Genomic DNA, 15161 nt, shown 5'->3' with positions numbered 1-15161 from the left:
GTGTAGACGCATTGATCCGAGTTGCATCTGTTGAGATGTAGAGAGAAAGAGAGAGAGACGAGACAAAAGCCACACCATATACGCTCCCAAAGACTGATTCATATTGAGGACAAGATACAAATATATAAGTGAGACCAAGTTGAGTAGAGTGAGCCATATATAGCTCCAACACCCCCACTCAAACAAAGGTCTCTAGCTTTGGATGAAAAAACCCTTGGGGAGTTCAAGGGAAAAACCCAAGCCCCTATACAATGTGAAAATATGAACCAGCGATGATGATGTGAAAGTGAATTGTGCATCTATGTACAAATAATCAAGTGACTTAGAGATCACAATGTGCAAATGTGGAGTGTGCATAGTGCATGGTACCTAAAAGATTACAATGTCATATGTACAAAGCTATTACAATAGCAAAGAAGCTAATCTAGAAAGAGTGAGGTCGAAGCAACTCCAAGCTCTGAGCGTAAGAGGATGAAACGTGACTCGTTGAGGCCTTTGGTCCAAATGTCTGCAATCTTCTGGTCACTTGGACAGTGTTCAACCATAATGGTTCCTTTGCGTACTTCATACCTGACATAATGATAATGGACAGCAATGTGCTTTGACTTATTATGTTGAACTCAGTCGTAGAAACTGCAACACAACGTTGTTTCTTGCTAGTCCAAGAAACAAGACAACCATTTATAAAGAAGCAATTTCCACTAGTAGATCGCATAGATAAATGTGAGCTTGCCCAGTCTGCATCTGTGTAACCCAAAAGAGAAAGAGATTGCATAAAATCCGATGTGAGTTGTCGTCGATAGACTAAACCAAAATCTGTAGTGCCTTTCAAGTATTTCAACACACACTTTGCAGCAAACCAATGCTTAAGAGAAGGACATGCAAGATGTTGTCCAAGATAATTAGTAGCAAATATAATATCAGGACGAGTGTTCATGCCAACAAACTGAAGACATCCAATCAAGTTAGCATAAGGTTGATTTGTGACAAGTTGACCGCCATTGTCAGAAGTGTTCTTCGTAGAGCTTGCAAGACAAGGTGTGTTGGCTGAATGTGCAGATTCCATACCAAATTTTTGAATAGTATCTGCAATAAACTTTGACTGTTGAAGGAATATAATACCTTTTGTACGGTTCCGTTGGATTTGAATACCAAGACACGAGTGAATCTCTCCAAGATCCACCATATCAAATGCAGAAGACAATAAATTTTTCACTTGCTGAAGAAATCCCAAATCATTGGAAACAAGGATGGTATCATCCACATAAAGAGCAAGAATCACAAAACTGCTACCTTGGTGTTTTATGTATAAGTTGGGGTCTGACGAGCAAGAGATGAAACAACACGTTGAACTGGCAGTGGATGATAGTTATGGAGCCACTTAGACTGATATGTCATATTTCCTGTAGCACCAGAATCGACAATAAAAAGTGATCCATCGCGTACATGAAGTATTCTGTCTGGAGCAACTGAACATAGGACGCAGCTTGTTTCTGGTACAATGTTGTTTCGATGTTCAGTAGCATATGCTCTATTCCGATCTGTGTCGAATCGATGCCTATAGCACATATGAGTGGGATGATCATATCGTCCACAATATTCACAAGAAGAAGAAGAAGAGTCTCTAGATAAACGTGGTTGTTTTGTGATAATATTGTGTTCTTCATCATATTGACGTGCCTAACAATCATCTTCAGTATGGCCATTTCTGTTGCAGTAAGAACATTGCTTATTAGGAAATTTGAGACGAGAGAAAATATTACCGCGACGGCCACCTCTGCGGTTTCCTCGTTGAAATGGACGCCTTCGAGCATAAAAATCATGTTCCATCTGTTGTGACTCAGTTTCCTCATGTGAAATCATAGCTGTATCATGACTAGCATTACGAAGTTCTTGACGTTGAGAGTATTCAATTAAAGACATGCAGGCTTGGTCGAAATCAAGACCATCTTTATTAGAGAGAATAGTAACAATGTTATCATAAGAAGAGTCCTTCACTGTATCAAGGAGAAGTGTAATCAGTTGCTTTTGTGGAACAGGATCACCGGCAGCAGCAAGTTGATTAATAATAGATTTGAAAGATTCAATATGTCCCGTCATGGCAGTACCAGCTTCATATTGTAACTTGTTAAGCAACCCTCTCAAATAAAGTATTTCTGTGACAGATTTCTTTTGAAAGTTTGCAATAAGGTACTTCCATACGTCGTGGGAAGTTGGCAGTTTGTACATATCAAGCAAAAGGAAATCAGTAAGAGCAGAAAGAATATACCGACGAGCTGCTTTATCACGTCGTTGCCAATCCGTATAGGCAACATTCCAATCTTCAAATATAGGTCTTTCAGTGATAAGCACGTTATCATTATCCGTATCAACAGGCTGAGACGGACAAACACGATTTCCAAGAACAACATCGGAGAGTTCATCGCCTTCAAGAATTAACAACATCTTTGCTTTCCAGCCTGGAAATCCTTGACCTTGGAAAGGAGGAACAGAACGCTAGCCAGAAGGAAAGCCGTTGACGAGAATATTCATAGCCATATCTTGTTGCGAGAACACGTATAAGATAAGATCGCAGAATTTGCACACTATATATGGTGAAGGCCGCAATTGAGAATGAGAGAGATATGAGGACTGTGTTCTGTCAACGATAAACGTGAGAAGGATGCTCATGGAACTTCCAAAGATGTGAGAGACGTCACCCAAAAAGGGCAGGGTAAAGGAGACGTTAATAATAAAAGAGTCCTCAAAATAGAGTGGCATGAGACGCAAAATTGACGGCCACAATATGAATAGCAAAAAGCTAAATCTTCTCGAAAAAGTTAACGCCAAAATAAGAAAAACGATCGCGGACGCTTCACGAAGAAGTAGGACGAAGAAAGCTGCGTCAAGCTCAATTGCAGTAAAAACAACATAACTTTCTGCTGCGAACTCCGATTGACGCAAACCTAGAACTCAAATCGAAGAGCTTGAGGAGACGAACAAGTTTTGGATGAAAATTGCCATTGTGCTTTTCCCGTTTCTCCAAATTTTGAGCAGAAGAGCAAGAAAAATTGAGATGAAGTTCAGGGTGTCATCAACAAGAAAACATTATCAACGATTAGATTGATTAGCAATAAACGTCACAAAAAACACTAATCCTAATCTTCTTAACACAAAACAACCACAATTAACAAGAATCAATGCTCAAAAAAAAAAATTGTAGCAAATTTTGAATCTTACATGCAAATCGCATACACATACTGTTTTGTCACCATGAATTGAATCGGCGCATGATCGTTACTGCTCTGATATCATGTTGAGATGTAGAGAGCAAGAGAGAGAGACGAGACAAGAGACACACCATATAGGCTCCCAAAGACTGATTCATATTGAGGACAAGATACAAATATATAGGTGAGACCAAGTTGAGTAGAGTGAGCTATATATAGCTCCAACAGCATCTTGTGAATCCATGATCCAACATCCATCGATCAAACTTCAACTACCATTGTCTTGATGCTTGCTTTAAACCATACAAGCTCTTCTTTAATCTGCAAACCATTTTCTCCTTACCTTTTACTTCATACCCCTTTGGTTGAAGCATGTAGATTTCCTCCTCTAAGTCACTGTGAGGGAATGTCATATTTACATCCATTTGCTCGAGATTTAGATCATGAGCAGCCACAAGGCTTAAGACAAGCCTAATTGAGTTCATTTTTACAATAGGAGAAAATATTCCATTGAAGTCAACACCTTTCTTTTGAGAAAACCCTTTTACCACAAGACTAGACTTGTAGCTTTCCTTCCCACCTTCTTCTTCCTTCACATTGTACACCCATTTGTTTTGAAGTGCCCACTTACCTTTAGGCAACTCAACCAACTCCCATGTTTGGTTGCAATGTAGTGAGTCCATCTCCACTTGCATGTTGTTCGTCCATTCTTCTTTGGATTCATGTTGCATAGCTTCTTCGTATGATTCCGGATCTCCAGAATCTGAGATCAAGAGATGGTTGAAGGAAGGAAAAAACCTTTCTAGAGGTCTACTTGCTCTTGTAGATCTTCTGGGAATAGGTTGAGGCTCCTCATTTGGTTGACGTTGTTGCACATTGTCACCGTTTGCAGTCCTTGAGTCTTCACCGTCCTCAAGCTCCATGTACTCATCACCTGTTTGTTTTCTTTCCAAGTAATCTTTGTACATATTTTGTTCGTTAAAAATTACATCCCTACTCCTTAAGATTTTACCATCTTCAAGATTCCATAGGCGATACCCAAGTGCCCACTTACCTTTAGGGAACTCAACCAACTCCCATGTTTGGTTGCGATGTAGTGAGTCCATCTCCACTTGCATGTTGTTCGTCCATTCTTCTTTGGATTCATGTTGCATAGCTTCTTCGTATGATTCCGGATCTCCAGAATCTGAGATCAAGAGATGGTTGAAGGAAGGAACAAACCTTTCTAGAGGTCTACTTGCTCTTGTAGATCTTTGGGGAATAGGTTGAGGCTCCTCATTTGGTTGACGTTGTTGCACATTGTCACCGTTTGCAGTCCTTGAGTCTTCACCGTCCTCAAGCTCCATGTAATCATCACCTGTTTTTTTTCTTTCCAAGTAATCTTTGTACATATTTTGTTCGTTAAAAACTACATCCCTACTCCTTAAGATTTTACCATCTTCAAGATTCCATAGGCGATACCCAAAGTCACCTTCTCCACAGCCAATGAAGAAACACTTTTTGGATTTTGAATCTAGCTTTGATCTTAGGCTTCTATCTATGTGCATGAAAGCCTCACACCCAAACACTTTGAGAAATGCATAATTCACTGGTTTACCTATCCATGCCTCTTCTGGAACTCCCCCATCCAATGCCGTTGAGGGTGACCGATTGATTAAGTACACAGACATACTTACAGCTTCCGCCCAAAGCTCAAGCGGTAGAGAGGTAAGACGTAGTTAAATAGATATTTGAGTAGATTACTTAATGGAGAGAGATAGATTTCACACAAAAAAGATTATAGAGTAGAGAGAGCGAGCGAGAGAGAGAGAGAGAGAGAGAGAGAGAGAGAGAGAGAGAGAGAGAGACTACACATGATATACGTGGTTCACCCAATGTGGGCTACGTCCACGGGAAAGCAGCCACTCAATGGCTTTAGTACTTCAAAACAAGAAGTAGTTTACAAAGGGATTATACCCTTAATGGAGCTCCCGCCTTGCTTCACTCTCACCACCTCACACTCACCTTGTTGCATCAACTTCACACTATGAAATATATGTAGAAATGGCCTCCTTTTATAGGCCAAAAGGGCTACCCTCTCTCATGAGAGGCAGCCATGTGTAGCTGCCCTTGTGTAGATAAGTCCAAATCGGACCCTCCAATTCGCCCATGTGTGGTCGCCCTTGAGAAGACAAGTCCGCTTTTGAATTCGACCACCGGCCAGTGGCCATTGACTTCCGACCACCGGCCCACCGGCCATTGACTACCGGCCACTAGCCAACCATACCAGTTGTTTTTCGACCACTTTCCGGCCGCCGTCCAGCCATAATATTCCGGCGAGGGAAAAAAAAAGTCTTGGGGGATTCCGCCCCCGAGGCTCCTAAAGTTGCCCCTGATTTTTGGCCGTGAAAATTTTGGTTTCTGGCGAGTGATTTTCCTTCACGCACGATGGATTTTCCTCATAATGGGGGCCTTACAAATGTGCGCTTTTACCAGAAAAAATTACAAGGGTAAATCAGGCTCCATACTTAACACCTTGCCCAATGACTTCGTGAATAGTAACTCCTAGAAATATCTTCAACTTCTTCATCATCATTTGAGAAATGCACTTGCTTCACTCTCGCACTAGATTGGTAGCATCCTACCTCAGCTCCATCATCCTCCTTATTTTGCAGCTACATCCCTTGTGTCTTCGAGGTTTCCCCTTTAACATGTGGACGAGAAACTTCAGCAAGGGTTTGCCTGTTCCTCTTGATGATGTCAATGATCTCCTCATGGAATTCACGCTTTGCAATGCCAAGAACTTCTCCCAGAGTAAACTCAATCTTGCTATTCAAGATCCTTTCCTCCAAGACTTTCTTTAAATCTGTAGCAACCTTAATATCATATTGTAGTTTATAAGTTGGGCCTTTTGTCTTACCTTTTGTTGGCTCTTTCTTCTTTCCTGTTGTAGACTCCTCCATGAGTACTTCAGGTGGAAACACTCCTTGTGTTGAGGGTGTTTGGGAAGGCATTGAGTCGCTTCTTCCCCCACTTTTGGAAGCTCTTTTTGATGGTCCTTCATCAGCATTCTCACGTCTGCGCTTCTCTTCTACAATCACCTCATTTTGTTGGCATTTTGTAATGTAGGCATGCACTGACAATGACTCCACTCGATCATTCCATCTTGTTTCTAGACGTATGCAATCACCTGCTTCATGTAGAATCTCTTTTGTAAGATTTCCTTTTTAGCTAATTGCGTGACATTTGGCCAAATTTGACCATGATGGTCACTCGCCTCTTCATCATTAAGGTGCTCAATTTTTACTCCATAAGTAGCTGCCTCAACTGAAGAGCTGGCACAATTAGTTGCCATATCTTCAACTAAGGTTTGCATTCCCCCCTTCCCAAAGTTAGTTCTCAAGGGTAGACCCGTCTCTCTTAAACGGATTTTACCATCCTTAAAAAAGACAACATCTTTTGACAAAGCATCACTAAAATCATCACAATCCCTTCTTACATGGTATGTACTATCACACCAAATACACCTATTAACAAACTCTTCTTTGGGCTATTGTCTTTGCCTTGGAAGTGGCCCTGATGGTTGGCCTTTTTCTTGAAGCTTTGCAAGCTTCACCTTCAAGTCACGCATTTCCTTCACAAGCTCATCTAGCATGGAATCATCAAACTTAGGAGCGATAAAAGTAGGCTTTACCATTTTGTCAGAAGTTGAGGTGGAAGGATTTGTAGTGTTTACTACCATCTTGTCCCTTCTTCTTTGTCGTTTGGCAAGCAGTGAGACAACACCTTCAACCTCATTCCAGTTGGTCTTTAGTCCTTGCTCAGCATCTTTATCTTTAAGAAGAAGCTCCAAATTTTCTTAAAACTCTTTACCTACAGCTTGTAAGAAAAGATATGTCTTCTCTGCATCTAGTGTGGCCCTTTCTGTCCTTGTGAGTTGTGCATAGCGCCGCTCAAATTCCCTAAGTAGCTCTGTTATTGATAGTCCTTGCTTTGGCTTGACTACCCATTCTAAGAATGTCCTTTTGGTCACTCTCTCTGAGTCCTCCATGAAATATTCCTCCTTTAAAGCTACTTTGAGTTCTTCCCAATTCCTCGCATGCCCATCTTTAATTGCCCTAACATGCTCCCTAATTTCTGGAGCAACAACTAGCTCAAAGCTTTGAATCATCTCACCTTCTGACACGCGATGCACCCCATCTCCTTCACATACTCGCGTAAGTACTTGGTTACATCTTTGCCATTGAATTGATCCATTCTATTGACGACCGCTTGTATGGCCTTCGTTGTTGAAATCTCCCTTCTTTCAGTGGCATGTTGTTGTTGCATGAACATTGCAAATGATTGAAAAATTTTCATTTTTGATGGGTCAAAATGCATACCCTGTTCATCAACATGATCACCCATGATTACCCACAAATTCTCACCCTAGCAGGTTCACGTCGGGTTCACCAAAAATATGTCAAAAAGTAGGCAGTCTTGCCAGGAAGGCATCGGGCCTCTTGCTGTGAGAGTTTGTGAGGAAGCTCAAGGGTTATGAGAAAGAGCTAAGATGTAGATAACATAGCTTCTAGAGCTAAAGAAGAAATGTAGCCAAAGAAGCCGCTCACTTTTCCTTACAAACACACACATTATGGAGAGAACTCATGAAAGATAGTCAGAACAAAACAAAAATGAAAACATCGAGATTACGATCATCTCGTATCATGGTTAGGATAAAAGTGTTCATGGATGAGTTAATGATATTTAATCTTTGTTGTCCAAATAAGCTGCGGATTGCTCTTTGGAACTGTAGCTTTGTGCTTACTATAATGTATATGTTTTGTCTAGCGATTGGGATTAGTTGTCAGTACAAATCCTCTTGATTCATAATAAAATAACCACATTCACATCAAAAGAGAAGTCATAGTCAATAATAGGTAGTATGATGGGATCTGGTGAGAGAAGTATTTTGTTGAGCCTTTCAGGACCAAATAGAAACACTATGCGTTGCTGAAAGTGAATCTTTCAACTAATCCAAATGTTGACCCTAATAGATTGCACTGAATGGAATTGAAAGAAATTACCTCTATGTGGATAATGGTTATTCATCAATGATATACCTAGTATGTTCAAATATAAAGGTGTGAAACAAGTGAAAGGAGAAGAAGAAGAGAGTTTCTCTCCCAACGCCTATTGTTGCCCTTAGGCAATAAGGATACTGCGGGAAGAGAAGTACTTGTAGCAAGGAGATTCTAGAGTTTGTGGAAGAGAATGAGAACCTTAAGAGAGAGAGATGCTTGCGGAACATAATTTTATGGTTACTAACCTTGTGCTCATAATTGTTTCCCGCAAGAAGGTTGTACTCATTACATTGACAAGGTTGCTTCTTGAATACCTTCCAATGAAACAATTAGGACACAACAAGAGAGATCAACGGGGAAGTAATATAGAATTAGAGATAGATCTAAGTGTGGTGGTGTTATTAAAGATAGATAATGAGAGATAGAGATAGAGTTAGAGACAAGTATTGGACTAGATATGCAAATGAAAGTAAAACTAGCAATATATATCTTACATGAGAGCAATCGCCACCACCTTAATGGAGAGAGAAGATGAGGCAAGACTTTAGCCTTTCTTCAAGAGAAAGTGTGGCACTAAGATGAGTTTGTCACTATGGAATTGAGCTATTCTCACTCACTCATAACTTGCCCCTAATGAAGAGAAGGTTGTCCTTTTTATAGGTGAGGGAGCCATGTTTTACATAATCACTTGATTAGGCTAAAGAGTTAGCCCAAATAAAATGTTCTTTGGATATTTATTAAAATGGGATACATTAGGACTCAAAGTATCATGAAATTCATCATTTTTGGTCGTTGAGGCTCCATGTGGGTGCATGATGTATATGGGCCCCACCTAGGCATCTTCTGTGTGGCTCTAGCAGGGGGTCCCAACTTGTGTGTTTTGTCCTTCAAGGCATCTTTGAGGTGTCACATTCAAATGCTTGTGTCTTTTATCCTCCAAATATCTTATTTTATGGAAAAAGACCAAGATTACCTCTTTTCACTTGATTCACCTGTTTACCATCTCTTCTTGCAGTGTAGTTGTGAGAGGCTTTTCCACTCTTTTCCCTGTAACTTTTGACCTGTAACTCAGATTGACATGCTTTTAAAGGAAAAATTGGCATACTAAAAGATCTTGACTTGGTTTTGTCCTTTTCTCCATGCGTTTAGGTTCAAATTGGGATGGTCCAAGAAGCTTTGGATTTTCCTTTTTTATAAAGTCTTCTAGTAGGCCCTTCCCTCTTGTATGTATCCAATGTTGAGATGTAGAGAGAAAGAGAGAGAGACGAGACAAGAGACACACCATATACGCTCCTAAAGATTGATTCATATTGAGGACAAGATACAAATATATAGGTGAGACCAAGTTCAGTAGAGTGAGCCATATATAGCTCCAACACCCCCACTCAAACAAAGGTCTCTAGCTTTGGATGAAAAAACCCTTGGGGAGTTCAAGGGAAAAACCCAAGCCCCTATACAATGTGAAATATGAACCAGTGGTGATGATGTGAAAGTGAATTGTGCATCTATGTACAAATATTCAAGTGACTTAGATATCACAAGGTGCAAATGTGGAGTGTGCATGGTGCATGGTACCTAAAAGATTACAATGTCATATGTACAAAGCTATTACAATAGAAAAGAAGCTAATCTAGAAAGAGTGAGGCCGAAGCAACTCCAAGCTCCGAGCGCAAGAGGATGAAACGTGACTCATTGAGGCCTTTGGTCAAAATGTCTGCAATCATCTGGTCAGTTGGACAGTGTTCAACCATAATGGTTCCCTTGCGTACTTCATACCTGACATAATGATAATGGACAGCAATGTGCTTTGACTTATTATGTTGAACATAGTCTTTTGCAAGACTAATAGCACTTTGGTTGTCACACCGCAAGGGTGTGCTAGAAAGAGGAGAGTGACCAATATCAACCAGCATTTGTCGAAGCCAAATCAACTCACGAGCTGCAAGTGATGCCGCAACATATTCAGACTCAGTCGTAGAAACTGCAACACAACGTTGTTTCTTGCTAGTCCAAGAAACAAGACAACCATTTATAAAGAAGCAATTTCCACTAGTAGATCGCATAGATAAATGTGAGCTTGCCCAGTCTGCATCTGTGTAACCGAAAAGAGAAACAGATTGCATAGAATCCGATGTGAGTTGTCGTCGATAGACTAAACCAAAATCTGTAGTGCCTTTCAAGTATTTCAATACACGCTTTGCAGCAGACCAATGCTTAAGAGAAGGACATGCAAGATGTTGTCCAAGATAGTTAGCAGCAAACAGAATATCAGGACGAGTGTTCATGCCAACAAACTGAAGACATCCAATCAAGTTAGCATAAGGTTGATTTGTGACAAGTTGACCGCCATTGTCGAAAGTATTCTTCGTAGAGCTCGCAAGACAAGGTGTGTTGGCTGCCATATCGAATGCAGAAGACAATAAATTTTTCACTTGCTAAAGAAATCCCAAATCATTGGAAACAAGGATGGTATCATCCACATAAAGAGCAAGAATCACAAAACTGCTACCTTGGCGTTTTATGTATAAGTTGGGGTCTGACGAGCAAGAGATGAATCCTTTAGAGGTGAGAAAAAGATCAAATTTTGTATACCAGGCTCATGAAGCTTGTTTGAGACCATATAGTGCCTTATGGAGTTGAGCAACAAGGTCTTCTTTACCTGGAATAACAAACCCTTCTGGTTGTTCCATATAAATTTCCTCTTCCAAGTCACCATTAAGAAAAGCAGTTCGCACATCCATTTGATGAGCTTCTAAATCAAATTGAACAGCAAATGCCAATAAAACTCGAACACTTGTAATGCGAACAACTGGTGAAAAAGTCTCTTGATAATCAACACCAGCTACTTGGGAGTAACCTTTTGCAACTAAACGCGCCTTGAACTTGTCAAAAGATCCATCTGCTTTTACTTTTGTTTTATACACCCACTTACATTTAATAGCTGTACGACCACGAGGTAATTCAGTTAGTATCCATGTACCTTCAGAGATAAGAGAATTGTACTCTGCTTCCATAGCCTCTTGCCATTGATCCTTTTGTGGTGAAGAGATAGCTTCATCATAAGTAACGGGATCTTCAGAAGTAGAAAAAGCATTATCAGCAATATCGTCATCATAAACATGACATGAGCCATGTTCAAAATCAATAGGCAGATCAACAAAAATATCAATATCATCATTGGAACCATTTGGAATGGATGGTTGTGAGGAGGAAAGTTGCTCTATAGGAAGAGTTTCATCTTCTGAAAGAAATGGAAAAGCCTGAAGCAATGATTTAGTATCATCAGAATCATCCATGGACCATGAGCCTCCCATAAGCTGTTCGTTAAAAGTAGCATCACGATTCACAATTACTTTCTTGGAGGAAGGGTCATAGAATTTGTAGCCTTTGGAAGTGTCAGAATATCCAATAAAAATAACTTTAAGACCAGGAACATCAAGCTTTGTTCGTGTTTCTTTGGGAACATGAATATAAGCAATACATCCAAAGGTTCGAAAATGAGATACAAAAGGAATGTCACCTATCCATGCTGTGATGGGTATCTTACTAGAGGGTGCAGTAGTAGGAAGATGATTCTGAATAAATGTTGATGTCAAAGTAGCTTCAGCCCAGAAAACACGAGATAAGCCAGAATGAATCAGCATACATCTTACAGCATTGAGAATAGTGCGATTCTTTCGTTCAGCAACACCATTCTGTTGAGGCGAATATGGAATAGTGTGTTGATGATGAATTCCTGTGTCAGCACAGTAACTCACAAACTCTCGAGAAACATATTCCCCTCCATTGTCACTACGAAGCTTCTTAAGGAGATGACCAGTTTGAAGTTCCGCAGCCTTGTGGAATTGTTTGAAAACAGATAAGGCTTCAGATTTTTGTCTTAGTAGAAATACAGTCATACACCTTGAGAAATCATCAATGAAAGTAATGAAGTAGCGATATTGTGATCTCGAAGAAGGTAGAGGTCCACATATATCAGTATGAACAAGATCCAAGATGTCATGAGAATGAGTTGTATTTGAAAGAGGAAAGGGTTTACGATTGTGTTTCCCAAGAGCAAAAAATTCACAAATTCCCATATGGGGATGGGCTTTAAGATCCATGCCATGAACAAGATCACGACGTTGAAGATCAAGGAGTTTTGAGAAATCAGCATGAACAAAACGGTGATGCCATACTTTGCAATCATGATCACCTGGAGCAGTGACAATATTTGCTACAACATCGTTGAGAGAGAGTTCAAATAAATTACCGTTTCGAGGAGCAGTGGCTATAGTCTGTCCATCTTTCTCAATTCGGCATTTGGTATAATCAAATCCAACAAACAGACCAAGATCAACAAGTTTAGCAACTGAAAGAAGATTACGTTGAAGATCTGGTACATGTAATACTCCTCGCAAAATTCGAGTGGAAGAAGATAAGGTACCAAGATATAAGTCTCCAATACCCTTTACTTGACAAGTAGTATCATCAGCAAACTAAACAACACGTTGAACTGGTAGTGGATGATAGTTATGGAGCCACTTAGACTGATATGTCATATTTCCTGTAGCACCAGAATCGACAATAAAAAGTGATCCATCACGTACATGAAGTATTCTGTCTGGAGCAACTGAACATAGGACGCAGCTTGTTTCTGGTACAATGTTGTTTCGATGTTCAGTAGCATATGCTCTATTCCGATCTGTGTCGAATCGACGCTTATAGCACATATGAGTGGGATGATCAGATCGTCCACAATATTCACAAGAAGAAGAAGAAGAGTCTCTAGATAAACGTGTTTGTTTTGTGGTAATATTGTGTTCTTCATCATATTGGCGTGCCCAACAATCATCTTCAGTATGGCCATTTCTGTTGCAGTAAGAACATTGCTTATTAGGAAATTTGAGACGAGAGAAAATATTACCGCGACGGCCACCTCTGCGGTTTCCTCGTTGAAATGGATGCCTTCGAGCATAAAAAGCACGTTCCATCTGTTGTGACTCAGTCTCCTCTTGTGAAATCATAGCTGTATCGTGACCAGCATTCCGACGTTCTTGACGTTGAGAGTATTCAATTAAAGACATGCAAGCTTGGTCGAAATCAAGACCATCTTTATTAGAGAGAATAGTAACAATGTTATCATAAGAAGAGTCCTTCACCGTATCAAGGAGAAGTGTAATCAGTTGCTTTTGTGGAACAGGATCACCAGCAGCAGCAAGTTGATTAATAATAGATTTGAAAGACTCAATATGTCCCTTCATGGCAGTACCAACTTCATATTGTAACTTGTTAAGCAACCCTCTCAAATAAAGTATTTCTATAACAGATTTCTTCTGAAAGTTTGCAATAAGATACTTCCATACGTCATGGGAAGTAGGCAGTTCATACATATCAAGCAAAAGGGAATCAGTAAGAGCAGAAAGAATATACCAACGAGCTGCTTTATCACGTCGTTGCCAATCCGTATAGGCAACATTCCAATCTTCAAATATAGGTCCTTCAGTGATAAGCACGTTATCATTATCCGTATCAACAGGCTGAGGCGGACAAACACGATTTCCAAGAACAACATCGGAGAGTTCATCGCCTTCAAGAATTAACAACATCTTTGCTTTCCAGCCTGGAAATCCTTGACCTTGGAAAGGAGGAACAGAACGTTGGCCAGAAGGAAAGCCGTTGACGAGAATATTCATAGCCATATCTTGTTGCCAGAAGACGTATAAGATAAGATCGCAGAATCTGCACACCATATATGGTGAAGGCCGCAATTGAGAATGAGAGAGATATGAGTACTGCGTTGTGTCAACGATAAACGTAAGAAGGATGCTCAAGGAACGTCCAAAGATGTGAGAGACGTCACCCAAAAAAGACAGGGTAAAGGAGACGTTAATAATAAACGAGTCCTCAAAATAGAGTGGCGTGAGACGCAAGATTGACGGCCACAATACGAATAGCAAAAAGCTAAATCTTCTCGAAAAAGTTAACGCCAAATTAAGAAAAATGATCGCGGACGCTTCACGAAGAAGTAGGACGAAGAAAGCTGCGTCGAGCTCTATTGCAGTAAAAACAGCATAACTTTCTGCTGCGAACTCCAATTGACGCAAACCTAGAACTCAAATTGAAGAGCTCGAGGAGACGAACAAGTTTTGGATGAAAAGTGCCATTGCGCTACGCTCCATTGCGCTTTTCCCGTTTCTCCAAATTTTAACACAAAACAACCACAGTTAACAAGAATCAACGCTCAAAAATAAAATTTGTAACAATTTTGAATCTTACATGCGAATCGCATACACATACTGTTGTCACCATGAATTGAATCTGCGTGTGATCGTTACCGCTCTGATACCATGTTGAGATGTAGAGAGAAAGAGAGAGAGACGAGAAAAGAGACAGTAGAGAGAAAGAGAGAGAGACGAGACAAGAGACACACCATATACGCTCCCAAAGACTGATTCATATTGAGGACAAGATACAAATATATAGGTGAGACCAAGTTAAGTAGAGTGAGCCATATATAGCTCCAACATCCAAGAAGTTATGCATTATTGAATTGTTATATTATTAGATAAATGTGAAACTAAGAAAATAATTTATATATGGTAGGGTATATCTGAGATATTAGAAGAAATATACAAATGCTTTTCCCCCAGACAAAAAGAGGCACAATCATTGATACTTGCTTGCACTACTTTCTAATAGTAATGTACATTTATATTACTTCAAAGGTAAATACTAAGGTATTTTAAAAAGTTTTTATTTATGCATATGAGTATTATATGAAGTCTACTTATGCGTAAAAAGGTCACAAGATAAATCGTTTAATGCCTGTTCCCACTATATACATGCCACAGCACGACAGCATCTTGTGGAGGACAAAGATGAAGTTTATCATGCGGTTTGCCTAGATGCAGAAACGTTTTTGGATATG

The sequence above is a fragment of the Adiantum capillus-veneris genome, chromosome 5 (genome assembly GCF_014529385.1).
Source record: "Adiantum capillus-veneris isolate H3 chromosome 5, ASM1452938v2, whole genome shotgun sequence".
Taxonomy (NCBI): Eukaryota; Viridiplantae; Streptophyta; class Polypodiopsida; order Polypodiales; family Pteridaceae; genus Adiantum; species Adiantum capillus-veneris.
The sequence above is the reverse complement of the archived record's forward strand: the minus strand, read 5'-3'. Positions refer to the sequence as shown.